Here is a 19,876-nt window from a genome sequence, read left to right on the forward strand (position 1 = left end):
TGCTAAAGGCTTTGTATTGGAATCCTGAAATAATTTTTTTACAAAGTCCCTCAAATGAATGCGAATGTGTCGTATCTATCTACACCTTCTGAAACTAGTCTTTGTATTTCACTTTTTTCCTGCGGGTACATCTGCTTCTTTAATAAAGATGCGTGGTGCGTGTGAACATGCTGTTCAGAAGAAATATTGTGTATATAGAAATGTACGAATGAGCGTGGTTCTTCTGTTGCAAAGTTCTCTTTCAACCTGGTTGAGACCTAGAAAAGAAAACAATGGATAAACTTCCATTATGAACTGAAGAAAAATCTACAAGAGAGTAGCAAAGAAATTATTTTTAGATAATACCTTCTTGGCTCGATTATGTCCACAGAATTTTATTTTAAATTTTAATTAAAATTTGAGGGTGCGAACAGAACACAGGTCTTTCAGTTTGTAAATTTAAGTATTGATAATTGTTGTATGTCTGAAGCAAATGAAAGAAGTTTAAAAAGCAAACGAAGATACCCAATTCAAAATTGCTTTATAGGGTATTTATCTAAGTTGATATGAGTTGCTACTGTCGTAATTATTGGGAAACAAATGTGTGCGAAATCCATTTATCAGGAGTAAAACACAATATCTAAAATAAGGAAATTTTAATGTGAACATTATATGGGCAAGTTCTTCTTCTTCTGAACTTCCCGGAAAGCTGAACTGCGGATATTGCATGGACGTATACGTTATTCTAGAAATTATTAATTTAAATTCTAAATATAAGTTGGTGTTCATTATGTGTTACTGTATATTCTTCTTGGATGGGAAATGATAAGTTACTTTATTTCTACAAAATTTACTCATAGAATGGATCATAAATCAAACTAAAAAATAATAAATACACGTCTCCGAAAAAATGAGAAAAGGTCTCTTATACTATCTGTATCGAAAAGCATGTTTCGAATTGATACACAAAATATGGATAGGAATTCCATATTAAGATTTGTACCACTGTGAGAACTCCTCCTCACGAAAACATAAATAAATAAATAAAGACGAAAAATAAGCCTGTTATAAGAAGGGGAGAGCAATGACAAGACTCAGTTCAGGCCGCCATCCACGTACCCATAAAACAAAAACCCCTAAGGAAGGTGGGCATATGTAGTTCCAGATCTCCGATTACTGAGAACATTCCAGCTTTTTTTCAAGTACAACAGTAAATCCCAGGCTAATTCAAAGTTTTACATGTCAGTAGACACTCTGTTTTTCTGGAAAACTAAACGACAATATACATGTATCTAAATCATTTCATTCAGCTATCGATTGGTATATGTATCATATTTCGACATTTCTTTTCTTAAATGCTTATGATACTGTAGAAGCTATACCAACTACAAAGATGTTTATAGAATCTGAAATTACCTTTCTCTTTTTTCTCCAGTTGTTAGCATAAAACGAATTTTAAAAATATTTTTACAGTCTTTGCTTTGTTATACGCAGTCTTTACTGAGTGTGAAAAGTGCATAACTGCAGTTGATCGCTTATTGACCCTGTTTGTGTTTTGTATTCACTATATACTAAGTAAACGGCCATGTGCACTTACGCCCCTTTCGCGTTCAAAAATCGACTTAGGTTCCCACAAATTCTAGATTTCGAGTTTTTTCTCACTGCAAGTTCACACAACATGTTCATACAACATGCTACGGCTTGGAACAGCCAGGATGGAGTGCAAAGAATTTCTCACATGTGTACGTCGTTCTTCCACCACAAAGTCTACATCCTACATTTTTCTGAATTCTTTTGACAGTCCAGTGGTCCACACGATCATATCTCATAGCAGTGTGAACTATCTTAGATGATCCGAGGGGTCTGGAGATAGATCTCTGCAACCTGCTGGGCTATTTGCCTAATGAAGTGGAAAAATAAAATGAAATCTTTGAGTTTTACGTCCCACGGTTATGCCGGTTAGGCTAAAGGAGACGGTGATTATGGGAGATGAATGAAGAAAGTGGGAGGAAACGGGAGAACCCCGAGAAAACCCACGAGCACGGTGTTTGTCCAGCACAAAGTTCACTTGGCGGGGGCTGGGATCGAACCCGGGACCCCAAGCACCAGAGGTGAACGCTCTACCACTGAGCCACCGCGCCCCCCCTAATGAATTGGAGAAACGAGATATTGTCTAGTGCGATATACTCGAAATCAAAACGTAATGAAAATATGAAGCTCCCAATCATCTCCCCCAATAGGATAAATAACATGCTTTGCCAACTGTCATCTAAACTTGGTAGTATTTAGAAGAGAGTTTGTGAGCAACGTATTTGGCTGTGTCTTAGCTATGTATATGTGAAAGTTAATTTTATTAGCTTTCCTCTTCGCTTGACACTCGGTGCGAGGGATAGTTCATTGCTTCTATTAATTACCAAAAGCACATTCTACAACCTATGTCATCGCCGTACGAAGGATCTTTAAGTTTCACACTAAATAATTACGCAAACAAGGATTACGTTTAAACAGTCATATATCAAATATAGGATTATTAAATTATATCTTACTATAATTACTGTAGCTTAATAATACTGACTGCATATGAGAACATAACAAATAAGTATTCACAATATTTTTTATATGTAATTGTATGCTTGACAATGCACTTTCATTTATGTATTTCTGTGAAAATATTGACCGCAGAGGCAAGACCAACACATCTTACGATTATGTATGAAATGCTGTTTTGAACTTACATAAGTCTTCCGTAAGTTTTACGGGTAAAGTTCCGTAGATGGTACCTCTAGTATGTCTTCATTGATGCAATAGTGGCCACGATTATTTAGTAGAACAGAACCCAGTCTAACTTAAGCTAACCGAACCTACTACTACTTCTACTAACTACGACTATTATTATTTCCACTTCTACTTCTCCCATTACCAAAGTGGCAGAACTAATTTAGTAACGTTATGCCGAGGTATACTATGTACAGAACTAGACAAAATTTTACAAATTCATATGGGTTTCCACTGAACTAGAACCCTAACAATTACTGCTATGTCTACATCTACGATACAGAGGTCGAGGTACTGTTTTAAAGAGATTCTACCAAACAATCCCTTTTAAGGAACTACGCCTCTTATTCCTCGAAAATAGTTCGATTGCGAAGGGCTAGAGCGCTCTATCTGTAGTTGACTCTAATAATATAAATGAAATTAACGCGAGTTATTACTTAGAGTTACAGTTTTCAAAGCAAAACCTCAAATGACGTGCAAATTTTAATATGTCTCCACATCCTTACCCTCAACTTACAGATTACTATTACCGTCTACCCACGTGCGTTCGGTGGTCTGACTGACGTTACTGGCTTTCCCCTCATTTCCTACGAAACATATGTTTCTGTAAAAAGCTTATCTAATTAAAGTGAAAGTAGATGCAGAAATAATAGTTCGTATGACAACATCGTAGACACAAATCTCTTTGCAGTTGTCTGGGAAGCGCCCAAGAAAATTAACGGCATTACGATGATTCCACAAAGAAATACAATTCCGAACTGTTGTATTAATGTGCCCCAAAATATTTAACCTTTATCTGGATATTTTTATTTTCTATGTTCGTTAGACTCTTCATTTGAAAAGCATAACATAATAGGCCTATGTATAAAATAAGGCTACGTTTACGTTTTACATTACCCTTGTTTGTGTATGATCTTCATTTGCTGAATGTAAAATGCAACTTACACAACCGTTACAAGTTCACTAGTTGCGCAAGAGTGTCCTCCTGTTTCACAAATAGTTTTCGGCTATCATTAGTTCGGTGATAACAAAAGGCTGTTTTAATAGTTTTTTGTTGACGAAACCGAACCAGAGTAGGATATTTTATCTTGAAGTGCACAAGTGATTTTTTGACATTCGAAAATTAGCCCTTGCCATTAAATTCGAACACTGTACGACGGAAGATATCTTTTTCCAGGTCCTCTAGTTTTGTGACTCGTTTAGGCACATTTACTTGTTTTCTTGGGAAAACAAATCATTTTGGGCCACCTTGTATTTTTGCTTTATTAGCTTTCTTAGAGATACGTGAAACAGTCGTCACACTGACGACATGCCGTCGTTTCTTGGCATTTGTTAAGTTGAGATTTCTTCAGCTATCTTCGGATGCGTATCTTGTAATGAGGGAATGAACACTGAACACTTTCCGAACTTTCCTATCTTAACTACTAGAACGATCAGTATTCTTTGTACTAGGTTTACTAAGGGATAGACTGAAATGCAAAGATTAATCTTCACTACAACGAATCAACAGTAATGTACCTAAAGGCCACAAGGAAATTTATTTCGTTGTGATCAAAAACTCTTTTCAGAATAAAAAGTTTTTATTTTTTTAAATTCTTGTGTTTCATTTGCAATTATCATTATCATTTTTTAAAAAAAGGTAAGTTTACAACATGGAAAATGCATTAGATAATGCTGCTGATCTCTGGAATTTCCATCAATAATTATTTTGTTGTGCGTTCGGATATGCACAACCAGAGTTTTCTCAAGTTTTATATTGTGTTCATGAAAACAGAATATTAGTTCGTAACTAGCACATAATTCATTTTGTGGTGGATATTGTTTCGTTTCAAGAACACCATTATCTAACAAAACTAGTTTCTTAATCCAAATGAATTTATGTAAACCTTTACAATAAAAGATTGCATCTTACAAACATAATTTATATACAAGGTTACGTATGTGTAATACAGTATACCCGTTTTTATTATTCCATCATAATCCATGCAATTTATTTGTTAATTAATCAATTTTTCTTTGAATTCTAAAGGTAATTGAGTATACTTAAAGGGTGATTTTACTGAACAGTTGAAATTTACTGTCATTACATGCAGTCAACAAAATAATCCATTATTTGATGATAAATTCGCTATTTGAAATCTTAAAACCTTGTATATCAATAATATGTTCATTAGCACAATGGTGATATTTTACGTAAACGACGCAACCAAACGGAATAATTTGCCAACGAGTCAGTACTCTTTAAACACTCACTCCCTTTTCGTATAACGTTTGAGATTTCACTGTGTCTTTCTTCACACACTTCAAACAATTCAACTAAAAGTTTCTCGTTAGATAATGCAGTACGGCAAAAGTTGCAGTATTATGAAGATATAAGCACTGGTGTTGAAGATTCAATGTCATTGTGCACACGAAATTGTGTTTAAACGTAAGTATGCATTTATAGTTTTCAAAACTCATGGTTCACTAATATTATTTTCTTTACAAGATACAAAAATAAGATCACCACCACTACTATTATGAGAATGCATTTTAAACACACATAAAAAACTATTTTCACATTCACAGTTTACCGTATGCTTTTTTCATGTTTTTAGATCGAAGAATGTCTTCCAGTTCTCTTACAAATACACTGTCGTTTTCCTTTAATAAATTCATAAATGTATCATAAAAATTTCCTTGGTGAAAGTTCCAATCACGTATGATTTAGCGTAAGTGTGGGAAGCGTCCTCTATATCCACGTTCGTTAACGCCTTACTGCCGCTTCTTCTAGTTCTCGTGTCATAAAGACACACTCGTGGCTTAGTTGATTTGAATAGCTTTCTATATACCCCTTGCATATTCAAATTTTATCGGTCCTAACACAAATAGAACAACATTCCATTAACAATTCTCTATTGTCAACAAAAAAGCAAAAGGTGTATTGTAAAATAAAATGAAACAAACGAGCCCCAGTTGTTCAAGTTTGAGCCATTTAGTGAACCAATTCTACTCACTTGCACTTGGGACAAACTTCGATTTGAGCAAAATTTCTTGTGAACATATACTTGTTCTTTAGTCCAATAATAAACTAAAAACTTGTCACAGCTAAGTGTGTGTATGTCACCTGCATACAACTGCATATACTTCCTCTTTGCGAGCGCTAAAGCAGAATCTTTCGTGAATGGAGTTCCACGTTTTTTATTCAAGGCTTCCTGTCTGACATTCCTACAGACACGTAAAGAGGGCAATGTTCGAAGTTCACGTTGGCCGAACTTAATATCTTTAGCGAGTTTGACCCTTATTCAGTTGCTAGTATATGTTTGTAACATCTCTTCAAATACCTTTTTCGATTTCTCTTCCCTCAATTGTCTTTTTTTAGAATGTGGCATGCGTCTAATCTCAGGGATTCGACAGTGTAATGTCAAGGAATTTCCAATAACATGTTCCTGCTCTGCGGAACATAAATATCAGCCTTACATTCTACAAATGCCCCTACACAACTTGGTCAATTTTTCTTCGCGTACACGTACTTTATTCCGGTATAAGCTATCGCGCATGGAATGCCATGTTGTCCGTAAAAAGCATAAGCTACAATGTTTTGACCATAAATTCCTTTTTAGCACTTTACGCCTTTTAATAACCACTCCTCCTTATAGAAAACTTTAGAACTCATAATATTCACATAATCTTCGTAAGAGATGGAATCTTGCCACTGTTGGATGAATTTGTTTTGCAGACTGGAAAGTAGTTCGTGCAACAGGAGGAAATTTCTTCAGAGCTGATTAGCTTTTTCTTTTGATTTGGAGAAAAACCAAATTCCTTTAGTATAAAATTCTAAATATTAAGCCTGTTTTGATATACATAATCTTGGTTCTGTTTGGGTTTAAAGGGGTTACTATTAATTACATTTCGTGACTTCATCCTTTTGAAGATCTCGTGTGCTCAGACGTCCTTCCACAGGATTCTTCTACGATTTAAGTTTCCCATCTGTAAAAAAAAAAAAAAAAAAAAAAAATTGAAATATTTCAAAGTGACTCTTATTCTTTCATTGGTTATTACTGGCTGTCGGGTATAACGAAGGATAAGCACAATTCTAAAAGACCCAATCCAGACTCAAGGACAATAAGTCGCACTGTACTCCACTCCAATTGTATAGAGACTATGCACTTTGCAGGTCCTACTTATACATAATGGTAAAGACATTCAAGTTTTGGGGAACGGATAGTACATACATGGTATAAACAACAATCAAATTTTCAAAATCAACTTATAGAGTCAATTATTAGCTTACTTTTTAAGTACAGTACTCTCGCTCACAGTTGTATCTCTATGGTGCATCAGCAGTTTTAAGGACACAAAATGCACGACTATATATTTCACTAATGTTACACACAAAGTGTAAATTTAACAACAATCACTGCTTCAGTAATCAAACAAGAGGGACTGTTATCAATTGATTCAAGTCTTGTAGCAAAATGCTTGGGTTCGAAGATAATGAATGTTAAATAGAAAACAAAATAATTGATGTTTCACAAGGAGGATAAAATTTTCTGCTTATATTATGTTAACAATCGGCGATTAAAGATCGTGTTTACCTCGCTTCCGTACAAAAGCAGCAGCCCTATCCTAGACCACCTAGCACAAGATGATCGGCCCGACGTCCATAAGTGGTTAAAGTTGACCTCGACGATCTGAAGAAGGTCGTTATGTCCACTTTTTCGACGACTTCCCGACGAATCGATTCCCGGCAATATGCAGACAATAGCGACAATATCCCGACCGATTACTGATGACTTCCCGACCAAAAATGGGGAGCTTACGGACTATAACCATGACTATTTTAGACCCTCTCCCGACCAAGTAGAGATACCCTACCGACGTTGGGCATAATATCAGCTGTGTGTGGTGGAGTGTACCTCCGCAGACACACAGGGGTATAGATATCCCATATCCGCGGGAGTTGCGTTCTAAATACCCACAGCTGATAGTAGTAAACGCTGTATTACATACAAAGGGGATTAATTGTTACCATTTTTACAAAATAATATAATGTATCATTGACTGCTGTTTGGCATTACCTACAGGGCCCCGTGCATGTATGCCACCAACAATCTATGTCACGTTCGTTTGACCATATAACACCGTAAAATAGAACTCAAATTTAGCCCAAAGAAGATTTTTCTAGAGTATCTTGTGTCACAAGTCGAAGCCCGGCATCCAGCCTGCAGTCTGTTATCTGCACTCAGTCGAGAGAAAGTTTGCACGCACCGAATCACTGACACAGGATGTAAACCTCCTAGCAGAGTTAGCAACGATAACCACTGAAACAGAATTAATGTGCAACGGCCTTACCAGAAAAAATATAAATACCCTTTAACCACAATTTCGGCGCAACGGAAGAATAATAACGAACAGAATTAATTTTTCTTAGGATTCCGTTGTCTCTACTTCCGAACTTCGGTTCGCACTAACGAAACGTTGGAGATCTCACAGCTGTAATGTTTCATTGTGAACTGAAAACACTTAATATACAGTTGTTCATTTTCTGTATCCTGAACACCTTTATAACTTACTGTAATATCCGCTACATAAAAGTACAAGGTTAGATTCCCAGTTCTACTAAAAGAAAATATTGCCAACCTGGGTTGCTCTTGACTTAAATTGAATAGAATTTGACTAGGCAGAGCACTCTGAGCTCGTCAGATTGATCTAATTAGCATTAAGCAACTCTGTGTTTACTCGCATTATGTGAGAGGTAATTTGGGGATTATCCACCACTGGTTGCATTGATTGAGGGCCAACCAGAGCCCTATTAAAATAACAAAAACGTCTACTTAAAACATGTGTATTTAACAGACTTAATAAACATTTGTGCTCGAAGTGTTGTTAGTGTAATGAGGACTCAAGAGATTGTGGTTTAGTGTATGAATCATGAATAACGAATTGGATTAGCACAGAATCTGATTGTGAAACACCTGTTTTGGTGATGATGTTCGAGCCAAGCACTGAATGTTCGTATCCCAGAGACAACAGTTGGTTGTACTTTGACGTTGATACTTCTTTGACGATTCTCTGAACAATAACGCTAATGATACTAAATCTCGACGAATAACTGAATGACTGAATGAATGCTCGTAGTCTTAATGAATGAATGCATCCATGAATGACTGATCTCCAAGAATGATCCAAGACTGAATGAATGATCCCAGTGAATAAAATAAAAGGTTTTTATACAACTCAAACTGCTGACGTTCCGGTAATACGGTTTCAGCACTCGGGCCGATTTTCATCCACGTGCGTCCCAGATCTGAAAAGATCTTATTCAACCAAATTCTCACAACCTCAATTCAATCATGATGACACGAAACATGTCACTTTTTCTGATGTCCTCATTGTCGGAAGAAAGTGTGAGTGTTAACAAATTTACTACATAGCATTACAAACTCTTGTTAGAATAGAATGCGTACAATCTGAAATATACACACAGTGTTTCATGTGCACATATCTTTTTAGAAACAAACAAGATTAAATTAGGTTTCTTAAATTCAAGACAATATGGTAAAGCTGGAGCAAACGGACACCATAAGCATATTTTCAGTTACATCATATATATTTGAAACAATTAAAATGGAAAACACAAAGCAAAGTAAACTTACATCATAGAGGTATACATTTACACTGGAACATATAATTTAGGACATGTCAATTTCAAAGCATTACCAAAAATACTTAGTGGTTCAAAGTGTCCATATGCCCCTCATATAAGGGGCAGAAGGACAGTTGTGCTGGGGCAAACGGACATCATCATATCTAATCATCAGAATCTATTTTACAGTGATCACATACAAAAAAAGGATCATCACCGTCAGTAACACAGTTTACATGGAACCAAAAAGAACATGTGGTACATTGGACCCAGTTTTCACCTTCGGTATATGCTTTTCTGCACGCACAACAAATGTGTAAGTCCACCTCCACTTTAGATTTCTTCTTCATTAATGACTTGGAAGAGAGAGTTTTTCGTTTCTTTTCTCTAAGGTCACGTATATTATTGTGATCAGTCAAGATTCTTGATGATCCTGTGCGACGTACCCTACCTGTTGCAGATGTGCCTGAAGTACTAGGAAGAGGACTCAGTGATGCGAAAGTAACTCCTTCTAATCTGGATTGATCCGCAAATGATTGGTCGGTATAGACGGATGAAGATGCCGAAGATGGAGTTGAGTTAAGATGTCTCGTTGTATGATCATGGCGTGAAGACGATGTGTTGGATCCACTGTTGCATTTGTCTGTATAGCTGTGGGTGATGTAGACATTGGTGTAGCCTGTGTAGCGGTTAGTGGTGCAGGATGTATGGTTGTATTTGCTTCTGCAGCGGAGACTGGTGTAGAATAAACTGTTGACGGGGCGAATACATGATCCGAAAGTTTGTTGGGGTTGAAAGGAAATATTCAACAACTCGTGAATCCATGTGAAGCATTTCCAACTGTTGCCGCACGATTCCATGCTTCCGTTAAAATTGCTCCAAACGAAGTTTTGGTTATTCCCTTCCCAGGAAACCGTCGCACATGATTACGGCATGCGTCATTATAATATGATTTCAAAGGTGCAAAGAAAGACACATCCAATGGTTGAAGTACATGTGAACTGTGGGGAGGAAGACAAAGCATATGAATTTTGTTTGCAACAGCCTTTTCTAGGGTTGTTACATCGGTCGAGTGCGATTTATGTCCATCTAGTATAAGAATAACATCCCCAGGTGGTTTACGGTGAATAAAATGATCTATGAATTGCGAAAATTGTTTTCACTTCATATATCCACTCTCCGATAGTACTACTTTGCTACCAGGAGGCACGTGCATCAAGATATCCTCTTTCATTCTTTGTCCTTTAAAGATTACAAATGGTGGAACATACTGACCAGCTGCTAACACACACGCCATTACACTAACAGTTTTTCCCTTCTCCCCTGTTGTTTGACATATGACGTCGCGTTTTCCACATTTAGAAATTTGTCTTTTTGGTTTGTATATTAGTTGAAGACCAGTCTCATCGCAATTAAAAATTCTGCCTGGTTCATTCACTAAGTTATATCGCTCCATCAAAGTAGAGAGGTTGTGATAAAAGTGTTGCACATTCTCTCTAGTTACATGTCTTGCTCTTGCAAATGATAGGCCCTCTGCCACCCGAAGACTAAGTTGCTTATGACGTGACAGGAAACCCCTAACCCAGTCTCTTCCAGCCATTTGAGTGTCACTATTAAATGGGTGATAATTATTCACTACAGCAAATCTGTACACTAGCCTTCTGAATTCTTCAATAGTTAACCCATAACCAATGTTGTCTAATTCAAGGAGATGCTTTTCTAACTGGCTCTCTATGTCAGTCTAAAACGTTGTATGTTGCCCAAATTTAGAAATAGCGTCCTTTGCGAACACTCGTCTTCTTAGTGAATTACGAGGAACGTCGAACGTTTTGGCAGCAGTTGAAAGAGGCATCTTATCTTTTCTCACAGCTTGTACGGCAGCTAACATTGCATTTTCATCCCACTTGCATCTCTCTGTATTTATTTCTCGTTGACGAACCATTTCTGTAACGAAATCAAAATGTTCCTAAATATATTGCTTCGTTATTTCAAATGATATACTTACAAGCTACAGGTATTTTCCTGACAAACGCCTAGTTTTCTCCTTGGAAAATAACGGAAAATACAGCTGTCCGTCTGCCCCTCAAAGTATTTGTCCGTTTGCCCCACATCAATGACCTAAGCATGTACTTATGACTTTCCTCAACAGGTGGCAGATACTTGGGGAGTTCTTGCGCATGGTTACTTCTTCCCGCGTTCTACGCTAACTATAAAGCACTTCACCTGTTGCCTTGTATTTACGTACTTATAGCTTAAGATACAATATATCAATTATATAACCGCATTCTGTACAACTTACCTTTCTTCTAGTTCTTCCCTTCTTTTGCTCTTGTATACTACAACACAGACTTTTTCCAGTTTCTTGCTGTGCACCTGTTTTCTACACAACTGTCACTGCTCACACACTATGGCTGACTCAGGATTGGAAACTCTTTATTTTTGTATCAACTAATTTTCTTAGTACATGTCCGTTTGCACCCTGTCCGTTTGCCCCAACCTTACCATATTACAAATTAATCCAAACAAATTAATAAATTACCTATGGTCTTGACACCCCCGCCGACAAGACTCCAGCTTGCGGTCGCAAGTGGACGCCAAGAGACGTATGTGAAACATCAAATCTTTAAAATATCTATAAAACAGTACTAATAAATATAAAATTGATAATAATTTACTAAAATACAATATTGTGTAATATAATAAACATAACCTCAAAATTGAGTCAAAATTTATCGAAGTGTATGAATATTGAGATTTTACTGTATAAAATCTACAACGCAGAATAAAATTATCAATGCTTAAATCATTTCTTGATTTTTGAAAATGCTGTTGCTGCTATATTTACATAATTCCTGCAGTACTCTTGGGTATCTGCGTGAAAAGGTTGTGAACCAATAACAAATACATAACATTTAATAGAAACGTACATAACATATAATATAATAAAATAAAGAATTTATTAAATACATTGAAACATCTTTGTCAGAGGGTCTCTCATTTGGTTTAAAACCAAGTCTTTCAAAGAATAAGCTTGAGCCATCTGTTGGATTTTGCTCGTAGTATTTCCGTTGAATAATAACTCAAAGTATCACACTTATCACTCTTGTTGCTGTTAATTCTTCCTCTTAAAAGAGAAAGAGGAATGCAGTTTAATGCAAGAGAGACAAAAAGATGTATATATCTGTTATTCTTCTCCTTGCTCATGAAAGAGAAAACAAGTGCAATATAGAAAAAGAGATTCGACAAAGGTGTGGCCTGCCCTTTGTACCTATGTGGTCTGACTGAGTTACTGCTGACTAAGGGATCCCACGCGATATCTCACGTCAGAGTAGAAAACTCATTTGTTTTTCACTATGTTTATACACTAATGAAAACAGTGGGAAATAAAATTTCCCTTTTCCCTCTTCTATTTTTGACGAAATTGGGTACACTACACATAAAAAAATATATAGCACATATTGCTTTGCACTATAACGAATGTGATGAGATATTCAGGGTGTCTGAAAACACTAGTTTATTTTTACTCATTGTTCCCCTGTAATAACATTATCTCCTATCATACTTTGCAACACTAGTTCACTTCCGGGAACGCTGGATGATGAAATAATTGGTAACCGTCACTTAGTCATGGGGCTTCTTCCGTTAAAGACTCCATGCTACTCGAAAGTCTGATTTTTAGCGTTTTTTGTAGAAAAACTGGGCTAAGTTAAGCGAATATTACACGGGATTGCCACTATCGTGTTGTAACTGGAGAAGTTCACGTTGTATCACATTTGTATGGAATTTCGCAAATTTTGACTGTTTTTGGCAACATACTTCTCCTGTAAGTCCAGTTCGGGCGTGAAAATTTGCTGGGGAACGGCGTTCTGGCTCATTTTCTTTGCTTGTGCTGTGCTAATAATGTCTTCGTTGTGTGTCACTTCTGTGCCTTTTGTGTATTTTCTGAGTTAATTTTGTGTATAAAGAGTAGTGCGTCGAGTTTTACTTGAGTAAGAGGGGAGGGGTGGTGGAAACGAATGTAAAGATGGAAGTGATGTTGAGAGATTCTTTGTTCGTACCCCCTCCATGTAGCGGACCGTCATCGTCGGGGAGGGGGTGGAGCTGAGAGGGCGGCTTCATCATTCATTTATGTATCACCCCTCATCTTCATCTTCATATCATTGCACGCCCTCTCAGCCGCGAATACCGCTACCGGACTCGCGGGTGGTTGGTGGGAGTCGGGAAGAGGCAGGTCTAGTGGACGTCTTCCTCCCCTTGGGGAGGACGTGCACCCACCCGGTCTAATGTTGGGTACGTCCAGTGTTTGTGTTGTCCGAGGTGTTGTCTTTGAACATAAAAAAACAAAAAAAATCGCAAAACACAAAATAATTAAAAAACAACTAAAAAATAGAAAATAAAAAAAATCCGCACCTTTTTGTTTTGTTTTGTTTTTCCTGGGCTGGTGGGGTCTATCTTTTTGTTGGTCAGGTCTCTTTTGTTTTGTTCTACTTCTTCCTTTTCCGGGGCCTCGCGTTTTTGTCGACGGGAATGGTTTTGTTGCACTCCCATTCCCCTTGACCGCGTCGGCCCCACGCTGATCCTAAGGTGTCGCGCGTGCTGAAGGGATTGCCAGGGGGTAGCGATAGTTCCCCTGTTAACGCCCTGGTGTGACCTCACACCCCTTTTTTCTTTATAAATGTATCATTTAAATACTACTTCTATGGGTAAAAAAACTTTTCAAACTGAACCGGGCTCTCCCTCACGGAAGAAGCCCAAACAAACTGATAGTGAAATTGTGGAACAGACAAGTATCGCGACCCCTGTTGTCCGATATCTTGTAATTAAAGAGAGAGACGTTGATAGTGCCAGTGCTGAGGAAAACAATCCGAGTGCTCTTAAGGGCTTATCCCTGTTTGTAATCAATAAAGTCATTACTCAACAAGCCGGACAGGTTAAAGAGATAAAGAAACTACGGAATGGCACTTTATTGGTGGAAACGACGGACGAGAAGCAAACAGCGAAACTACAGCGAATTGCAATCTATTGGCCCGGTAAACGTGTCCGTAGAACCTCATCGTCTACTGAACGTTTCTAGAGGGGTGATATCGAGTTGGGATCTTCTCAATGCCACCGAGAAGGAAATTAAGTTGGAGTTAGCGGACCAACACATTATAGACGTAGCTCGCATCAGAGTAAGAAGTCAGGTGAACTTGTTGCCACCCAGCCAATGATTCTTACTTTTAGTCTGCCCACGCTTTCGGAGTCTGCGAAAGCTTGTTACGATCGCTTAAAGGTTCGACCCTACATACCTAGTCCTCTGCGCTGCTTTAAATGTCAACATTTTGGGCACACCAGCACCTCGTGTAATGCGAATGCTGCTCTTTGTGCGAATTGTGGTCAGGGTAGTTATGTTGCGGAACCCTGTAAAGCGACCAAGCCCTTCTCTGTTAACTGTAAGGGAGAGCATTCTGCATGGTCTCGGGATTGTCCAGCTTATCAGCGCGAGAAGCGTATCCGGGAACTCATGGTAGTTGAGAAGATTTCTGCTACAGATGCGAAGCGTCGATTGAAAGAAAGCCTTCCTTCCTCGCTTTCAGTTCCCTTCGCTACTGTCGCTGCTAGGTCTCGAAAATCTGTAGCTACACAGACCGTCGACATTTCCACCCAAACGGACTTGGCACCCAAGCGTAGTTCTGAGTCGAAGCTCCGTTGCTACAAGTCGATTGCATCCACGAGCGAAAATCCTAATCTTCCAGCTGTAACGCCAAGCGAACGTCCGAAACCGCCTCGTGTTACTGTTAGTGGTGGTCTTCGGCGTACTACAGCCCATCGGCGATCATCTTACATGGCTGGCCTGAAACTTAGTCACCATATCCGCCGGTTGAACGACACGGTTCTCTCTCCGAAGAGACCGAAATCTACTCCGGTTCGTAAACCACCTGCAGCTTCTCTAAAGTCTGACATAGTGGAGGACGAACTCATGGATTCAGAGTGGGCTGTCCCCCTCCATGTAGCGGACCGTCACCGTCGGGGAGGGGGTGAAACTGAAAGGGCGGCTTCATCATTCATTCATGTCTCACACCTCATCTGCATATCACTGCATGCCCTCTCAGCCGCGAATACCGCTACCGGACTCGCGGGTGGTTGGTGGGAGTCGGGAAGAGGAAGGTCAAGTTGACGTCTTCCTCCACTTGAGGAGGACGTGTACCCACCCGACCTCCTGTGGTGTGCGTCCAGTGTTTGTTTTGTCCGTTGTGTTTAGTCTTTGCAAATATAAAAAAACAAAAAAAAATCAAAAAACTAAAAATACAAAAAATACGCACCTTTTGTTTTTTGTTTTGTTCTTTCTGGACTGGTGGGGGTCTATCTTTTGGTTGGCCAGGTTTCTTTTCTTTTGCTTCACCTCTTCTTTTTCCGGGGCCACGCGTTTTGTCGACGGGAATGGTTTTTACACTTCCATTACCCTTGACCGCGTCGGCCCCACGCTTATCCTAAGGTGTCGGGCGTGCTGAAGGGATGGCCAGGGGGTAGCGTTAGTTCCCCTATTAACGCCCCGGTGTGACCTCACACCCTTTTATTTCCTTTCGAAATGTTCCTTAAAATTAACACTTTTATGGGTAAAAACACTTTAAACTCTGATCCGTGCTCTCCCTCACGGCAGAAGCCCAAACAAACTGAAACTGAGATAGTGGAAAAGACAAGTATCGCGACCCCTGTTGTCCGATATCTTGTAATAAAAGATAAAGACGTTGATAGTGCCAATTCTGATGCAAACCGTCCGAGTGCTATTAAGGGCTTGTCCCCTTTTGTTATTCATAAAGTTATCACTTACCATGCCGGACAGGTTAAAGATATGAAGAAGTTGCGTAATGGCACTTTATTGGTGGAAACGACAGACGAGAGGCAAACGGCGAAGCTACTTAAGTTAACATCTATTGGACCGGTGAACATGTCAGTCGAAACACATCGTATGCTGAACGTTTCTAAAGGGGTAATATCGTGTTGGGACCTCCTCAATGCAGCCGAAGAGGAATGTAAGTCGGAGTTAGCGGACCAACACGTTATCGACGTAGCTCGAATCAAAAGTAAGAAGTCAGGCGAACTTGTTGCCACCCAGTCCCTGATTCTTACTTTCAGTTTGCCCACGCTTCCGGAGTACGTCAAGGGTGGATACTATCGTTTGAAAGTTCGGCCCTATATCCCTAGTCCCTTGCGCTGCTTTAAATGTCAACATTTTGGGCACACCAGCACCTCGTGTAATGCGTGTGCTGCTCTTTTTTTGGCCAGGGTAGCCATGGTGCGGAACCCTGCAAAGCGGCCAAGCCCTTCTGTGTCAACTGCAAGGGTGAGCATTCAGCTTGGTCTCGGGACTGTCCAGCCTTTCAGCGCGAGAAGCGTATTCGGGAACTCATGGTTGTTGAGAAGATTTCTGCTACTGATGCTAAGCGTCGTCTGAAAGAAAGCGTCCCTTCTTCGCTTTCTGTTCCCTTCGCTACTGTTGCAGCTAGTTCCCGAAAATCTGTAGCCACCCAGACTTCCGCCGTTTCCACCCAGACAGACTCGGTCCCACAGAATAGTTGTGCCACGAAGACCCCGGTTGCAACGACAAGCGAACTTCCCAGAACCCCACGTGTTTCTGTTAGTGGTGCTCTTCGGCGTACTCCAGCCCATCGCCGATCACCTTATATCGCCGGACTGAAACTTAGCCAACACATTCGCCGGCTGAACGAGACTGTTCTCACTCCCAAGAGAACAAAATCTATGCCAGTTCGTAAGCCTCCTGCCGTTTCTCTGAAATCTGACATGGTGGAAAACGAACTTACGGATTCCGAGAGGGCTGTTATTGGACCCCGTGGGAAAGTTCGCCTCAAACGTTAATCCTTTCCAGTATGGCGCTTCTTCAGTGGAACCTCAATGGCTTCCGTGGTCACCGTGAGGAATTGACCTAACTGCTCACTGACCACTCGCCTGTACTTCTCTGCTTGCAGGAAACCCATTTTAAGCCTACCCAGTCCTTTCTTCTTTCTGGGTATACTATGTATCGATGTGATAAGCCAGACGCTGCACACGCTGCTGGCGGCGTGGCAGTCTGTGCCTCCGATTCTGTGTATTCTCAGCAAATTCACATTGTATCCCACCTGCAAGCCGTTGCGGTGCGAGTACACTTTTCTCGCCCGCTTACAGTTTGCTCATTGTACGTTCCTCACTCAGAAGCCTTTACAACCGCCGATCTGCTTCAGCTCTTCCATCAACTTGAGCCGCCAGTCTTGCTTGGAGACCTTAATGCCTATCACCGTCTGTGGAGTTCTGTCCGCACTGACGGTCGTGGCCGCGAGGTCACCGAATTTGTTGAGGAGAGTGGCTTGCTTATCCTTAACGATGGCAGTCCTACTCATTTCTGCACTGCCCATGGCACATTATCTTGTATCGACCTCTTCATGTGCAGTGCTGGTCTCTTGACGTCCTTGACCTGGAGAGTGCATCCTGATCTTTGTGACAGTGATCACTTCCCGTTATTTGTTGAAGGTCTCCCTGTTACTCCTCCTTTTCCTCTCCGCCGCTTCAATCTGAAGCGTGCTGACTGGCGTAAATTCCGTGAGCTCAGTGAGTTTAATTATCGTGATGATCTCCGTGTAGGTGTTGTGGCTCAAGCTTTTGAGCAGACTGTTCTTGATGCTGCTCATGGTTCCATTCCAGAATGCGGTGGCGACGTTTCCCGCCGGCGTGTTCCATGGTGGTCTGCGGAACTCGGAGAGGAGTAGAATTGGTGTCCGATAGAAGACTGACTAAGCAAAAAATTTCCTAGAATTCGTTATCATTTCCTGGAATTGGGAGGCAAGTTTCGACAAGCCTTTAGTTGCTATGTTCATATCCTTTTACGGCTAGTACAGAAGTTCGTGGGAAAATGTTGTTGTGAGAACAGTCTGTTGTTATGGTGATAGTCTTGGATGACTTCATCGTCTTGGATGGTCATACTCTTGCACGGATCATAGTCCTATCAGTTATCATGATCGAAGTTTTCCAATTGATTGATTGATTTTTGCTTTTCGTTATGTATTGAATAGCTAAATGCTCTTGGTCTTCATAGTCTTGGATGCTCATACTGTTGGACATATCAGAGTCCTATCAGTTATCATGATCGAAGCTTCCCAATTGATTGATTGATTGATTTTTGTCTTTTCGTTATGAATTTGAACCCCCAAACCCCTCCACTTCCTCCTGCGAAGAACGTAAGGGAACGTTGTTACTATGCTCATACTCTTGGACGGCGAAGCTTCCCAATTGATTGATTGATTTTTGCTTTTCGTTATGTATTGAATAGTTAAATGCTCTTGGACGGATAAGAGTTCTATTAGTTATCATGATCGAAGCTTCCCAATTGAATGATTGATTTTTGTCTTTTCGTTATGGATTTGAACCCCCCAAACCCCTCCACTTCACTCCCTCCTACGAAGAACGCCATCGAACGCTGTTACTATTCTCATACTCTTGGACGGCTATCGGATCTTGATGAGAGTCCTTTCAGTTATCACGTTCGAAGCTTCCCAATTGATTGAATATCAAGTTCGAAGCTTCCCAATTGATTGATTGATTTTCGTCTTTTCGTTATGTATTGAATAGATATTTTGCATAGCGAAGAGCATACTTAATGTCTTAAAATATTCAGTGCTTTCTCATCGAGAATCGAACCTGTACACTAAATATGTTTTCATTCTGAAAGCTCTCTCATTGAAATTGAACGCAAGACCAGTACTTCACGATTTATAGTTGAATTAATTCTTGCATGAAAAAAAAAAAAAAAGAATTTCATGTATTGATTTTAGCGTAGCATATGATACGTACATTGTTCGAAGCTCTTCATTTCGAAGCACTATAATGTTTTCAAGTGTTCAATGTTCTATTTCTCTCTCCTCTCTTGAGTCTGAAGGCCATTAACCTAAGGGCATTGTCTTGGATGACTAGTAGTTATAGTCCTCCCTTCCTGCGAATACCGTAAGCAGAACGTATCGATTATTGGGTATAGAAAATAAAAGCTATTCTGGGCATTAGGTAGCTATTTTGCTGGACGTAACATACATTATCTTGAATTTACTGAACTGGTATACTCATCATAAGTGTATGGTAACAAACAAGTTGAAACATGTTTCCTCTTCGTCCTCCATGCATGTATGCTTACGTTATTCTCTTTTGGTCATCTGCTGGAGTAACATGTCTTTGAGTGCTTGTGCATGAGCTATGTATACCAAGAAAGAGTACTTATTAAATGTGGAATATGGACTTAATTCAATGAAAAGCAAAGTAATTTGTGTTGGCCTGGACAGTGATACATTTGAACCAGTGATTCGTATTGGCAGAGGACTTGTGTTTGGTGTCGAGTTAAGTGTAGGAGAATGGGAAACACTTGTACATTTGATCCCATTTGTTTCGGATTATTTAAATTCTCAAGTGGAAAGTAGATTTGTAAATTCTCTTAGTCGCAAAAACGAGTTGGTGGTTCGAAAACTAATGGGTGAA

The sequence above is a fragment of the Thermobia domestica genome, chromosome 7, assembly GCF_964235325.1.
Source record: "Thermobia domestica chromosome 7, izTheDome1.hap1.1, whole genome shotgun sequence".
Classification (NCBI taxonomy): domain Eukaryota; kingdom Metazoa; phylum Arthropoda; class Insecta; order Zygentoma; family Lepismatidae; genus Thermobia; species Thermobia domestica.